Raw genomic sequence first — 16,418 nt, 5'->3', positions numbered from 1 at the left:
AAAATTCAGGTTTTCTTGCATATTTCTAAAGGGTCTTTTTAAAAGGAAAAAAAAGAAAAAAAGTACTTCATGAAATACTTTTTTTCAGTTGAGTGTTTAAAAGAAGATTTGCAGTCAGGTACTTCCTAGAATCACAGAATCATTTAGGTTGGAAAACACCACTAAGATCAATGAGTCCCACTTTTAACTTCACACTGACAGGTCCACACTAAACCATGTCCATAAGCACCACAGCTACATGGTTTTTGAAGATTTCCAGGAACGGTGATTTCTACCATTTCCCTGGGCAGCATGTTTCAATGCTTGACCATCTTTTCAGTGAAGAACTTTTTTCCTAATATCCAATCTAAACCTCCTTTGGTGCAACTTGAGGGCATTTCCTCTTGTGTAGGTAGAGTTCTTCCCAAATCTTCCTTCATGAAGCCTAGCCCTCAATCAATTGCTTGTTACATGGGAGAAAAGACCGTCCCCCATCTGGCTACAACCTCCTTTCGGGTTCCTGCTACATTTGCAAGTAAGAATTGCATTATCATGTAGATGGCATAGAGTGTCTACAAAACTATGAAAAAAAAAGGCATAGAGAGAGAGGGGAGACTATTTGGTACCTGTAGCAGAATGTAACTCTCCTGCCTTCAGGCACGAAGGACCATCCTCCAAACCAGGGTAAATGCTGATCAAAAAATTTCGCATTTGTCTTTTTTTTTAGTCTCAGAGTCTTTTCCAATATTTTTTTTCCCCATGCTGAAAACCATGCCACTCCTCAGGAAGAAAGAAGTAATGTTTCTAGTTGAGACAGTAAGCACTTCAGAGAACGGTGTGGTTTGCTAGACGTACACAAACCAGAGCGTCTTCTGTCTGAGAATTTTCAAAGCAAGCACCAGATTCCTCCTGATCACTGTGGATGCTTTACAGTGCCCAAGTGGCAGTACCTAAAAAGGAAATATGGGTTACTGTAGTACATTTTCCCGAGCTTTCTATAATCAATGTAAGAGTCTGTAATGTCACCTAACGCGGAATATAACTTGCCTGTGTAACACACTGCTGCAGTGACAGAAACATTGCTTTCAATGAGTTCATTTGGAATACTGATCCCAAAATAAAAGCCTCATGTTTAAAAGCCTTCTTACTGTAATCCTTTCAAAACATTTTAATGAACTTTTTATACCCCTAAATTTTATCAAATATGTTTCACATATTTAGCATATTAATCAGGTACTGAATTTGCTAAATCAGGCAGTTTGAGGTCACTGTGATGTGTATTTGCTACCTAAGTACTAATTTTTTCCACCACAGTGAAGAATCTACACCTTGACTCTACTTTCTCATCATTTTTAAATAATCAATAATTCTGCCACAGAGGCCACCTAAACATTATGGTTTCATGGCTGTAGAAGCTGGTAAATGAAAACCAGCAAACATCCACAAACAGACATTTTCCTGATCCTTTACTGTCATGGAAACAGCAGTGGGGCAATTTGCAAAGCCACAGCATCCCTGAACTTGTGTGTTGACACGAGCAATAGAAGGAATGGATTGGGCAGGTAGTGGTGGTAATAAACATATCTTTAATACTGCCACAAGTTTCCATCCAGCCCGAAGCTTCCTAGAGAGCTTTATGAGACAGAAGATAGCAATTTCAGCACACAACAAAGGTGTTTTCTGTTCAATGACAAGAGAGACATTTTTTGGGTAGCAAGAATTTTCTCCTACATTTAGGAAGGCAGTTCTGATATTGTAATAATAAAAGATAGGAGGTTGAGAAAACTAGATTATCATGGAATGGCAGCCAAGCTCTGCTATGATAGAAGGGAATGATGCCCACTGCAAGGCTGGTCACAAATGCTTTGTACCAGCCAGTGCCACAACTTCAGTCACATCAGCAAAGCAGAATTTTGCACTAAATGGACTCGCTGCTCTTAAATCACAGTGAAACAAAAGAACCCTTAAAGAGAAGTGGAACAACAGAAGACATGCAGACTTCTTGACACTTAAATCATTCAAAACCTAGATCTCTTTTCTTTCCCACGGAAGATCCCTCTTACAAGGCACTAAGCACCAAACCATCCATGCAAGTCAGAAACAAGTCTCAACACAGCAATAACATACAGTTGTCAAAGATCACTAAGAAATACTTAAGAGATGAAACTACCCAAAATCTGTCTTTTCCTGCAGTCTCACTAGCTTCACTGGTAGTTAGCACGTGAGACACAATTTTACAGATCTTAATAGATTCCTGTATATTAAAAAGGTTTTACAGGCATTATCCCCTGCAGTTCTCTGATCTACTCTTTCTGTAAAGATCCTGAAGGTTAATAAGGTAGAAATTTTACTTACAGGTAACTTTTTTCCAATCAAGGAATAAATCATAGACAACTTCTGTGTAAAAAAAAAACAGGGGCAAAAGGCATATGTAACAGTGCTTTAAAATATTAGCAGGTTAATGTAATACATTCTTTAAAGATATATTTGCAGATGGTTACTCTAAAAAGACCATGGATAGTTATACACATAGATAAATATCCAGCTGATAATATTATAGTTCTAAATAATATAAAAAAATTCTGTGATTCAAATGAGGAAAATCTGGAAAATCAGCACTCTTTTACATTTTCTTATATAAAAGAGATGTTGAAATCTGTATAACATTTTTTTTGGAAAGCCAAGGTTATCCTGACTTTTATGGTTTTTTTCCTGTGTTTGTCCTTAGATAACCTGGAGGACAGTGAAGAAGGCAGAATACCTGATGGGGCTTTTCTGATGACAGCTATTTTTTCAAAGCTGTATCAAGAATAGTAATCTCTTAAGACTTTAAATTTCCTTTCTTTGTAGTACTAAAGACTTCATCCAGAAGAAAAATTCGTTGGTAAGATTGCCACAAGTTGCCCACAAAATATATATATAAAAGTCAAATAATACAAATAACTCATAGAAACTTTGTTTGAGAGAATGACTATCTAACAGTTTATCCAAAACATACACTTTATCAAAGATGAGATACAAACCATGTCACCTAGGTGGCAGAGCAATGGATGGCAAAAAACTTTGCAAAATGTTTGAAAACAAGTCTCAGAAATAGCTTGTCAAGGGATGTACTTCACTTTTCATTCTGAAACAGAAATTAGGACCCTCTTACTTATATACTCAGCTAGGACTGACTACATTCAGATTACATGTGACTGTAAGCAATGTAATCAGAGGAGTAGGAGGAAATTTTCTTATTTCCTTGGCTAAACCAGAAGTCCTAAATATGTAAAAGCAGGCTAGCCACTTAAGAAATTGCTTTATACCATTAATGGCTGTAAAGAAAACTGAAAAAAAAAAAAAAACTATGTGCAGGTTTAAGTTTTTTTGCTCTTGAAAGATTATAAAGATGAATACCAATTTTCAGCATTAAGGATGACCACTACAACACCACATCCTGTGCTCTGAATGTATGGACACATGAGAAATTATTTCATTCTTGATTTCTGATACAAAAAGGCTTTTTTAAAAAAAACATAGCCACCCTGAAATGTTTTAATAATTTGATTTAAATTCTCATTTGTTCTTTGTGAATAAAAGTTTGTGTCCTGGTATCTCTGATGTCAGTAATGCATAGCTTTTTGATTAAAGCAAGCAGCAGAAAAAGACACGGCTGGGAAGAATCTCTAAGACCTTAAAGAACTGAAAAACCCTATCTTTCTTAAGCTTTAGAAACCATAAATATAGAAAGACTTGTATTCCACCTTAAACAAAACCAATCTAGCTTTTACTGAGAATATAAACTGCCTTCCTTCTCCAGTATAGATATATCCTTCCTATTTTGTACTAAAATCCTACTTAGGCTTCAATATACATGAAGTTTAAACCAAGGCATCAAAAGCAAACAAGTTTGATAACCTCAAATCCTGTGCAGGTGTTTTTCAAGTAATGAATAATTAAGTATTTTGATTAATCCCTACTCTTGAAGCCAGTGATGGTTTTATCATCAGTTTTAATTGTAGTAAGTACACATCTGAAAATTATAAACATGTTAAAGAAGTTTTAATAAAAGGATTGGATATTCTAGAGCCTTTTTTATAGATTTCTAAAATGAACTTTTTTACACTTAAATAAGTGATGGAAAAAGGCTGGTTACTCTGCCAGCTTTGCACACCTACCAATTCTAATCGCTGTAAGAATTTCAGCATTGAAATATTTCCAACTTTGAACATAATGGCTTTCATCTGTTTCTTCTGGGCTTTTACACCTCCAGGCGAGTTAGAGCTTGAGAGCACAAAGCCCAGGAGGAAAGAAAAGCCACTGACTGCCCATGGATCTCACAGTTCTCCTTACGACCACTCCTCCATACAGTGCCAGGAAACCCCCACAGGGTGGGATAGGCTTGTACATGTGCTCAGGCAGGTCCATGAGCACCCAAGGACAGGCTTGGTTTCTGGTGCTTTGGGTCATGGCCTTTGGAGTAGAAGATGGTGTGCAGCCACCGTGGCACAGCCTAGGGCTGGATGTGGGCTCGGTGCCATGGAGCACAGCTTGGAGTCCTCAAAACGTCCCGTTCCCTCTCACTCCAGACCACACACAAATAATGAGAGAGAATGGAGGGACTGGGTTAGATGAGTGCTAAAAGAAGCACAAACCTCATGTGCTTAAAAGCCAAGCTGAAAGAAATTTAAAAAAAAAAGAAATTCGTATTGGATTAAACTCCCTGTCTACCCCCACGCCATTGAGCTGAGACGTGAGATCAGCAGATGTGATAGCAGAATTTACCTTGGAGGACAACATTATCCAGCTATCACTTTTAGAAACATCTTTCTAAAAGATGAGCCTAGACTCAAAGGCATTTTAACCTGGAAATTAAAGAATTGGGAGAAATTATTCCTCAAAGGAAACCACCCATGTAGTTAATTAGCAATGAGCCCTTCCATGACAGGGTGCTTTTTCATAATTTTACTTTCACTGAACTCAAATGAATCATATATTAGCTTTTGAAAATGCTTTGAAATGAAGATTTCTGGCCTTAATGTAAGTACTCATAAGAGAACGTAAAGGGGGTTAAAAGTTCAGGAAGATACTCGAGACAAATAATTGCATAAAATGTGTCAGTACATTCTCGAGGAGGAGAAAAAGCAATGGTCACGTATGAATATTTAATGATTTTACTCCAGGATCAGCAAAGTCTTAATCAAAGGGGGATGCATACTTAGCCTGAGCAAATAAGGCATGAAGATTCAAACATTCTTTCTGAATACTAATGTGGTTTTATACTTGGACATCTAAGTAACCGAGATTTGAAAAATGTCGGAGGACCTCCAGAGCATGTGGAAGAAATTCATGATTCAGTTAAATATTTTAACTTTCATGTCTTGAACATAGATATTATCCTAATTACTGAAATTAATCTCTCCACTAAACATTTTTTTTTTTTCTATGCAGACTCAGGAATGCTGAATGCCATTTGCAAGCACACTCTCAGAAAGTCTCTGAATATCCTCTTTAGCATCAGAAGCTATCTATCTTCTCCTCAGCAAAGAGCACAGCAGGCAATAGTAACACACAGAGAAATGCTGAAAGGTAGGAAACTCCACCCTTCTATGTTACGGCAAGATTGCTGGATGTGAAAATGGTTAAGTATTTCCCAGGAACAAAAAGAACTGTCAGGCAAAATATGCTGCTGTTTTGATTTTGCCAAACCTTTTTTTTTTCCTTTAATACTTAATTTACTTTGTTTTCTAATCAATACTATTGCATTTAACTGCAAACATGACCTAACGGTTTATTAGGTTTTGTAGTTAATTAAAGCTACAGCTACAACAAACAAGATTTTGACTTATCTCTACTAAACTGGCCATTCTCCAAGGATACCCCAGTGTGAGGGCTGCTGCACACCTGGGCTTTGCCTGTTTTGTTTTCACTGCTATTATGTGCATTTGCACACATTGTCTAAACCTGAAAGAGGAAGAAATATGAAATCACAGCTATCAGTGACATCATTTATCTATGATTTGTAAAGCTCCCTGTAATCTTTTTTCATATCAGAAGGAAACTGCTTAATCAGTTGTATGGAAATTCAGTGATGGTCAATGATCACTAGTCAAACCTCACTTATTTTCCAAGACACAAGTTCTATAGAGAGAAAGTCAAAGATATTTATCAGCAGGCAGTAGAGACCAGCTAACATATGCATTTATTTTAATGAGCGAGAAGGGATTGATTTTAAGGTGCCCAATGCAGAAATATTTTTTCATAATGTATGTTCCCCACAAAAACACCTTTAGTATTTTAATATTTAAAATATATATACAGGAAAAAGCCTGATATCCCTGGGAAGTAGGAGACTGAGATTTGCAATTATTTTTAATGAGTGCCATTTATGCAGTTAATTTTTAGAGGCTGGAAAGCTAGGCGGATAAATTACTCATGAAAGATGATAATGCTCATAAGATTTTGCTATAGTGAGACTATTCAAAATCTATTCATTGGTAAATGGTTGTCATATAAATCCATGTAGAAGACAGTAAGCAGAGAAAAAACTCAGTGAATGTATGAATACCAACGAAATATACAGGACAAATATTCATAAATTCTTAACATTTAGGAAATGGATGTTTATCCCTTTAAAAAAGAACAAGGATTAGCAGTTCCTTCTTGAACGTACACTGAAATAACCTGTACTTTGATGAAGAAGATTACTAGATTCCTGCCACTAAGCTAAAACTGATAGGCAGTAATTTTTGCTGTTTAGTACTACTAAGAGTTTGCCTTCATTCAAATACGTGTTGGCAGAATTTTAATATAAATTCCTCTAATATGGATTTAGAACTGCTAGTAATCCATCTACGTTGTTTGGGTTTTTCTAGGGTTTTTTTAAGTGTCTGCTGAAAACAATTCCACTGTTATGATAGTCAGAATACCTCCCTTTAATCTGTATAGCTGTGATGTAAAAAACGCAAGCTAGCTGTACCCAAGGGGAGCTGGATGCAAACAGATTATCCTGACATTTGTTGGTGGTATTTCCTTCCCTGGCTTTATGAAATAAGTCTTAAAAGTATGAAAATCATCAGCACTCACAGCAAACTCTGGAAAATATTATGAGACCTGTGTTGTTCAACTTGCCTTTTGCTCCTGGAGGTGGCCCTTTCAAAACAAAGCTGAGCAGCTTTACCACTGCTCAGTGCCAGCACTGGTATTGCTGAGTTTGTGCACACACTGAACTCATAGGTTCCACCTCTGCTGACATTTAGCAGAAGTTCTTTTTAGGAAGAAATGAAAGAGAAATCCTTATTTCAATGGGCTAGCTGAAAAAACAGATTGTCACACAACAAAAAATCCAGGATGGCTTTCTAAAGTCAGGTACTTCTGTTTATAGAATTCCTGAGGGAAAAAGTCCAGTCAGTTCAAATCACAAGTATTTGACCCTTACCAGCTCTTTGAGGGCACTGAGTTTGTGAGACAGTGGTATTAATTGTGTCTAGCAAAAAATGGACACTACAGTCTAGAGACTTATGGATCTCTTATTTGATAAAGGAGGACTGGCACCAAATAATTGATCCTGCAGTCAAGAACTTGTTTCTAGTCACCACTCCCATTGTTTAGAGGAATTCCCAGGGAGACCCAAACACCAGTTCTGAGGGTCTGCTCAAATAGCATTGGCATACTACTGGATCTAATGGTTCCTGACTCCAATTTGACAACTGGGAGGACAGACTTATCTATACCTGCTGGGTAGAGAATTGCTCTTGGCAATTAGATTGACAAAACCTCAAAAAACCTAGATAATCAGGAACTTTAAATAGTAGTTGCTTTCCTTTCCTTTATGGTGTCTATTTTTGAAAAATCATTGTTTTCTGCCTTAGCAATGCAGATACTTTGGACTAATAAAACAAATCAAACATATAGGGACATCTAAACTTTCAAAATGGGAGCATCACATGTTCCTTGTAGTTTCTGTTTCCAGATATATGAGCTCCTTGCCTGTTCACTCTCAAATGTTTTCATAAGTATTTTCTCCAGAGGTGACACTTCTGCTCAAAATCTCAGTAGAAAAAGCATAAGAAAAGGTTGGTTTATTATCCGTGGCTCTCTATTGGGGTTTTATTTTCTGTCACTACACAAGTACTGTGTGTTTAGATCTTAGAATTGGTATCAATTATTAACAAAGGTGGTGGAGAAAGCAAGCACAGTTTTTCATGACAAATGACACCATAAGCAGAGTTCCATAATGCAGCATGCAGCATTTTCATTTTTCAGAGGACAAAGAGAAGAATGACTAATACATCAATTTCAGTGCTATTCCCTTGCTTTTTTTGGAAAGCACCTTGCTATCTAGGACCACCCTTAATTTACCATCTTTTCAAGACAGAAAATGTAATGAAAACATCCGTCTCTGGTTTCAGCTAGCCTGTAATATTAAACATCAAAGTAATAGTTATTCTCCACCCACTCATCAATCATGCCCCTGCTCTTCTGACACATCATTTAAATGATCTAAAATGGACACCCCTGCTTAAAGAAATTTCCACTATTGCGGAAGGGAATGAAAACTCTGAACTCTATGAAATTAAGACGTACAGTCCTTCTCTTACACTGATGATCCCAAGCTTTAGATATTAATTTCTTAGTCTTGTTAAGGAGTTTAGAATTCAATTCATCATGACATGCCAGGTGCCAAACTCTACAGCAAGAGGTTTATGGGAGATACATCATCATGCACTTCAGGAGAATGAGGGTGTTTATACCCACCTGAGAGCTTCCCATCCTTTTTACAATTAGATAAACAAATTGTCCTTTACCTACCTGTGACAGTCAGACCCAACTTGGGCTCACTGTGCCTATGCCCTGGAGGACACAAGCCTCCTCATCTGATCCAAAAGCCACCTGACCTGATCCAAAAGCCATCCATGGGCTTGTTTCTGTCCATTACCCATCCCCATCCAGGGAGCAGGCTTGCTGGTTTGTGACACACAGCAGCATCACGGAAAGATTTATAAGACACAGTGGAACAATGCCAGTCTCTCCTTGACAAAGGGTTCTGCCTATGATCACCCAATACTAGTCCCTGAACCCTCTGTAGAGTTCCTAACTCTTTCCACAGTAGCAAGTCACTGCTGGGAAATAAATTTCAAATCATTTATGAATGTTCAAGGGCTCAGAAGCTGGGTGTCTAAGAGATTACAGATGGAACATACAGTGCATGCTGAGCACTTCTTCTTAGGAGACCAATTTGTGTGTGTGCCTGCGAGCGTAGGTGTGTTGAGCAAATTTTTCAGTGACAGAATTTGGAAACACCAGTTAATCTTCCTAATCCTTTCATCTACTTCACTGACCTAGGCATAGACTCTGCATACCCTGAATAAGGCAATCACTACAGCTGTATGGATTTCTGCCACATCCGTAGTTACTCCGGAAGGTCTCAACATCACTGAATCATAGCCTACTCCTGGCATACATACCAACGGTCCAGAGGCCAAGAAACTAATTGAAATCAGTGAGTTTATGCACAAACAGAACTACACGCACACAAAAACATGTTTCATTTTGAAATGCATTAATATTTTTCAATTGAAATAGTCAAACCGAGCCAGAAATCACTCACAAGTACTTGGTAGCAGAAAACTATAACACACCACCCTAATTGGTGTGATGTGTATAGCTTTGTCCAAGAAGTTGACATCATTGTTCAATGTTTTATGTTTTCTGAAACTTGATTTATCAGGGCTACAGAGTAAAGAAGTCTTTCACATTTACGTTGAAACAATATTAACCCCTGTAACAGCCCTCTATCCGGTCTCCTCCCTCAGTTTTGGATTTTCCTCTAAATTTCACCATTTGACACTTCAGTGTAGAAACTTGGCCAATAACTGGATCCAGTCCAAATGCTTCATGCTTTTTAGACACAGAGCGGGAGAAAAAGGGAGTTCTTTTGATGGGTTGTGTTTTTATGAATGTCATATTTTCATACTACATCATCCCACTTGCTGTAAATCAAGTGCCACTGAGAATCTGACACTCCAGCTTCACAGGCATTTCTCATAGCAGCAGCAATACCTTTGAGATGTTTCCCATCCAACCACAGACAGAATTTGTGCAGCTCCTCAGCAGCAAAGGCTCACCAGTGGCTGCCAGAGCAAGGCACCAGTGCAGGGGCTGGAGGAGGCACTGCCACCAGAGATAGCTTGTGAAACTACTCATTGTCAGAAAGGGTTTGTAGAGTGCTCCAGGGGTAGAAAAGGGGGGTTGGAGAACAGGGGTTATGGGTGGCATGAGAAGGGGATTTGTAGACAGAGATAAATTGAACAGACTTGGGACCTCAGTTTGAGGCAAGTCAGGGTAGACTGTGCTCATCTAAAAAAGTGTCTTACCTACTCTTTACGAGCCTTGGGTTTCTAGTAAACAGGACTGAAAGGGAGGGCTTTATTATGCAATACAGTTTGGAAAGAGAAGCATGAAGAAAAAAAACAGAGCTACCATCCCATAAACAACTTTGTCTTATTGTTGACAACACATTCTTGTTGGCCACAGATGACAAAAGCAATTTAGAACAATTACAGATTAACCACAAATACAACCAAACCCAATGTGGATGCAGAGCAACTAAATAGCCACAGTCTATAATACCTCTAAATTAGCTAATTCGTCTCAGTTCATTGATTCTTAACTCAGTAAATTGTTCACCTCCTCTGGCAACGCTTGTTTCAGCTGCAGCTCGATGTTGCCCTCCTGTGGGCCAGAAAAACAGGAGAGTTCTTGTGCTCCTTCACCCTATCAAGAGAAATGTGGGCATGGTTTGCTCTTTCCAGCTGAGATAGAGTAAGCACAGATGAGCTGAATCCCTGTGAATCATGTAAATGCAACATTGTTCTCCAGATAAAATCTCTTCTGGACTACTTTTGGAAAAAGTCTGCTGCATAGGAAATTATTCCATAGGAATAAACATCTGCATCTTGCCAAATCAACCACAGCTTACAAGATGTTATTTATGCTTTCTTCCAACTGAGAAAGGGGTGGTGATATATGGAGTTTTCTGGAACAAAAAAAACCAAACCCTGCTCTTCATTTTTTTCAGTAGGTTTTAATGGCAGATTGATTTTTTTTTTTTACATCCTTTGCCTGAAAGTGGGAGGCTTCAATCTTGAGTGACCCACGCATAAACCATTTTTGCTTAAAATTTGAAGAAGGCCTCTCCCTTGACTAGGCTGGGGTAATCTGTCTACAACAGCCTTGTTACGACACAGTTAAGTGTTTGTTACTGCCCATGTTTTTGTCTCTTGGGGACTGCAGGTCCCCATTTCTGTACCAGACTGAATTTGGGGCCCATCTGTATTCCAACCTGTGGCTGAATTGATTTGGGATAGTATGTAGTTAGGTTGGTCTCCAGCTACTTTTCCACTTCCTAAGGATGGGATAAAGAGACAAATTCTCCACCTGTAAGAGGTAGGAAATGCTCCAAACCCAGTGACTTGCAAAATACAGACACCACTTAAAAACTGGGAAGCTAATATTTGATTTCTTCATGCCAGAAGCAACAGCCAGTAGACAGGATAGGATCACCTGGGCTTTGTGAGAAAAGACCATACTCCTTTTATTGAGCTTGATTCATGAGTAGTGAGAGCGGCTGAGGAGCACAGGGGAAGAGGGCTTGTTTTGATATTTACATTGGTAATGAATAATTCTTTCTGCAAAGCCCCTAGCACTGTCACATCTGTCACTCCAGCAAGGTTGACTCCCCAAGACTCCTCCAGGAACTGCACAGACCTAAGGGAAGGAAAATGTGTTTGAGGCAGCTGCAAGCAGAAACTGAGCTCCAATTCCTCTTATCAGAGCAGCACAGCTCAGGTCTGTGCCAGGGTCAGTGCCAACCTCGAGGAGAGATGGTCTCACTTCCAGCCTATAAAGTGAGACCATCCTCTGTCCTGCCATGATACTTATGGCCCTCAAGAGCAAAAGCACCTCAAGCAGAGACTTTCAGGTTATTTAATTCCTCTGAAGATGCAAGTTGTCCATAGCATTCTTAAGAACGAATAAACAAAGGGGTTAAATCCTTAGCAATAGAATTTGACTCTACACGTAGTCAACATGAAGCAATCAGTTGCGTAGTCTTGACTCACTGGTAAAATCCACCTCTGAATTCAGAAATGCACTTAGTGGTTGGGTTTGACTGTTGCTATGGGCCAAACCAACTTCTTAAATCCACACATAACCTCAAACTGAGGAAACTGAGGTCAGACAATTGTGGCTTGGGTTCATGTCTGCTTGCTACCAAGTCAAAGGCTTCCCCCTTGAAAACAGAGTGCTAATGATAAGCGACAATCCAAATGCAAACAAGCAAATGCACCAAGAAAACATCTGGAAGCAATCCTGGTAGGAAAAGAACACAGAGACGTGGCCAAATGCTTCACTGCCAAAGAGGGGTGAAAAAAAAGGAAAATATTTATGACAAGGGGCTTTTCCCTGCCTGTGTTCAAAGATCATCAATAGAGCATCTGTGTAGAATAAAAGACTAGGAAAGTACATACGTGGCGAGGGAATGGGGAAAGTAGAAACTGCTAGAAAAGCAACTCCAGACTAGCTTTTTAGCTGCTGATTAGTATGCAGTCAGTTGAGATCTACACAATAAATAGCATAATCAGCATTCACATACATCTGTCCAATAGAGTCTGTAAGAGCCACCATTTTCCCTTAACAATCATCAAGTTTAAATCAGAAATTACCATGTGCTGGCAAAAGAAGTAAAATTTCTGAAATCTTTCTTGCCACAATTGATCCATTGATTAAGCAGCAGGATAACACAAGGAGTCAAATTAATCAAAGTCCCTGGAAACTTTTATAGTAGTGCTTAGGCTACAGTGGCTGCTGACTCAATGAATTTAAATGAATTCCAGAGACCAGCTGGCAAAGAAAATATGTTGAAGCAGAAAGAAATTTTAAAAGCAAATCTGTGCATTTCCTGAAAAGCTAATTTTGCTGGATCTTGTTTCGGGGGAGGGGAAAAAACAAAACAAAACAAAACAAAAAAAACCCCCAAACTCATGCAGCTACTTTTCTCTCTTCTGCAGACACTTTAGCAGAAACATTCCTCCTTATTCCCTGTCCAGTTCTTACACACACACACACCTTCAGGGCAGAACTCCAAATATTAGGAGATGGATAGAGATTAAGGACAAATATTTACTCTGTTCTGGGAAGGAGAAAATGAGGGGCAGTAAAAACCAGGTTTTACTCTCTTATAAAAAGAGATGCATGTTGCCAAGAGCACCCACGGCCTGGTTTACATTTCCCAGCTCCCAACACCTCTCTGCAGGAGGCTGAGGCTCCTACGGGGGTCGGGAGAGCCCACAGCCTGGCAGCAGGCAGGACTCATGGTCTCTGTCCTCAGGAATCAGCTTTGGCACACGTCTTTGAGCTGAGCTTCCTCCTCACAGGTTGTAACTACACAGGCCAACTCCCCTCACCAACTCAGGACACAGAAAAATCTATTGTCTGCTTTTAGAAGACCTGGTTCTGCAGCTAAAAGCACTTTTAACCTACTGTCAAATTATATAATGGAGCAAGAGACAAATTAGTCTCTTTTCAGCCCTGTTTGAATTGAGTTTCACAGACTTTATTCTTCCTCTGAATCACTTCAGCTCTGAAACAGTCTTCCAGTTAAAAAACCATTTCTGAAAGTGCCTTCATCCAAATGACAATTCAAATAAAATATACTACACACATTTATTTGTCCTTAAAAGCACCTTCCTTGATGGATATATACTTTCCATACATCTAGGAAATGAAACCTGACCAGAGATGTGAAGAATTTGCAAGAAGGCAAGGTCCAATGAGTAAGCAGCTGTTTTATTAGCAGCCATACAACTCTTGATTTAGAGGCTTCATTCACTCAGAGCTGAGAAACAACTTCTGTGCCTGATGCTATAAATGTCAGTCAGGACTAAAAATGGCAACAGGACATTTCTGTTGCTTCCCAGACATGTCACCCGAGCTCAGTGAAGCTGAACGGGTGATAGAAGAAGCAGATCCCCTGGCAGTGGTGCAGCAGTCTCATCTCTCACATCCACACCTCCTCCTGTGTTCCTGCAGCAAGGACGGCTGTCGAGGGAAAGCAGAGCCATGAAAATAAACAGGTCTCCCAGTGACTGCCCAGCACACACTGAACCCACTCTGCATCTCAAAACTTTTCCACTAATGTGATGAAACCCTGGTGTCTCCAGCACTGCTGTGTACTTGCAAAACTATCTGGACTGCCAGATCTGTACTCGATCCTTGCCAAGAATGACCTCTCAACACAAACACAGCCTCATTTACCCAGCTGACAGCCCAGCTGTGGTTGAAGAGTGCTGTAGGATAATCAGGGCATCCAGCAGGACATGGAGGACACCAGCACCATGGTATTTGTGAAACAGTGCTGACACGTGGCACAAGAGTGACTTGATGTACCTTCGTGTTACCAACAACCTGATTTCTTTGTAAAGAAAGTTGTTCTTCTCCTCTTGTCCTGCAAGTCTGCTTTAACCTGACTCAGTGCAAGCAACCACAGGAGTCCCATTGTAATTAAGGATAGTTGCTACATTTTCCATTCTTATAGGAAAGATTGCTCTTAACCCTTTATGCTCCTTTAGTTTTTAATGCATTTAGAAAGAGCAAAACCTTAAGTAATCATCAAACAAGATATGGATTCTTTTCTGGATTAGTTTTTAAGGATAGTTTTGGAATTTCTTTCAAAATGTTCTTCCCATTCATCACAGATAGAAAGGAAATCCTGCAGGATGAAAAGGCTTTATATGTTTCAAAACTTTAACTTTTGAGCTCACATAAAAGAGTTAATACTTTCTACTAAGAAAAAAATTCTGCAGTTCTATTCTCCAATCTGCCACACCCACAAACTCAAAAGCCAATCCAAAAAACTCAAACTGGCTTTACTCACTAAAAAAATTGCCTCTTCTCCTGATAATGACTTCCTTTGACAATAAAATTACATTGAAACAACTGAACTTTGCCAACAGAGAACTTACAAGATAGCTCAAAGATTTCACATTCTATCAGTCAGCAGCTCAGTGAAGCTGAACGGGTGATAGAGCAGGTAATCAAATTATTGTTAACAATGAATATTTATAAAACATAATAGCCCAAGCATTTTACAATTTTAATATATAAAATGTACATAATTTTTCCTTTATGTCTTTCCCTCTGCAGCCCACAAAGCACACAACCAGTTAATACACTCACTGAAGTATACAAAGAGTTTCCACTTAAATTTTTCTAACTTGACTAAAATGAGCAGGCAAATCCATCAAATTAGAACTGACAAAAATGGCTCTATCCAGCTACCTCTTGTTAAGAAACTTCAAGAAATGGTTCTGTGCAATTTTTTTTTAAATATAGTTTTAAGTTCTATTATTTTTCTGACCTGGCTTTGAAAAGGTACAACCAAACACATATTTCAGTGGTCATCTGAAATATTTGACAGTGTTTTGTAAGGACTGAAGATAGCAAAGATAAGCAAACAAAAAAAGAGCATCATCAAAAAATAAAATTAGTGCTTCAGTACTTGGAACAGTAAATAATTTCAAAGAAACATGATGGAATTTTACTTCTGGGAGGTAACTGTTATTTTCTCTCATCCAAATAATTAGCAGAAAGGTTTGAAAAAGGGGTCACACCTCTACAGGTAACTTCAAACTTACCACATGCACTGTACTGAAATGGCACATCCAACCAACATCTAGGAAAGCAATAAACAAGTTACTCGCTCCATTATGTATTAATAGAATCTCTGTACATTAACAATCAAACAACAGAGGCAGCATTTCATCAGAATATAAAATGAGTGCTTAAGTGCCAGGTATGGGAGAGACTGTTCACAGTGTAGGGAGGTGGAGGCCTCTCTGAAGACAAGAGGAGGGAAGAGATGCTCCCACAGCATCGCATTGGCGGGTGTTGCTCTTGGCTCCTGCAGTCCGTGAGATTTTGATTTCATACCAGAAGACATTTTTAGAAAGTAACAGAATAGGACTGAGAAGAGATCCCGCACTAGACATCAGCTTGTTGGGAAAGTTTTGTCTTACTTTTTTGCTCTACACATCAAGTTGGCAGAGAGCCCTGTCTGGTATGTGAAGCACGTCCCTCCTCACAGCCCCCTCCCGTCCCGCCGCCCCCAGACTCGAGCGGGGCTGCCGGGAAGGCAGTGGGATGAATCGCGGACGCTCGCCTGGCAACTGAGTCACTCAGGCAGAGGTCAAAGCCAAGACTGAAAACCGAGACTCTGCAGTCTCTTCCCAGATTTGCTGCCAAATGGTATGAACAAATCAGTTCTTCTGAGCCACAGTTTTCCCATCTACTTACAAAATACTTTGACGCATTTAGATGAAAGGCTATACAAGCACTGCTCTATTACCAGACACTGTTTCATCCTCTCTCAGGTTATAAATTGCACTAGCTAAAAATGT

This window comes from Manacus candei, unplaced genomic scaffold, assembly GCF_025592945.1.
Source record: "Manacus candei isolate 608988 ecotype Guabito, Panama unplaced genomic scaffold, ASM2559294v1 h1tg000015l, whole genome shotgun sequence".
Lineage (NCBI taxonomy): Eukaryota > Metazoa > Chordata > Aves > Passeriformes > Pipridae > Manacus > Manacus candei.
This window is presented reverse-complemented; position numbering follows the sequence as displayed.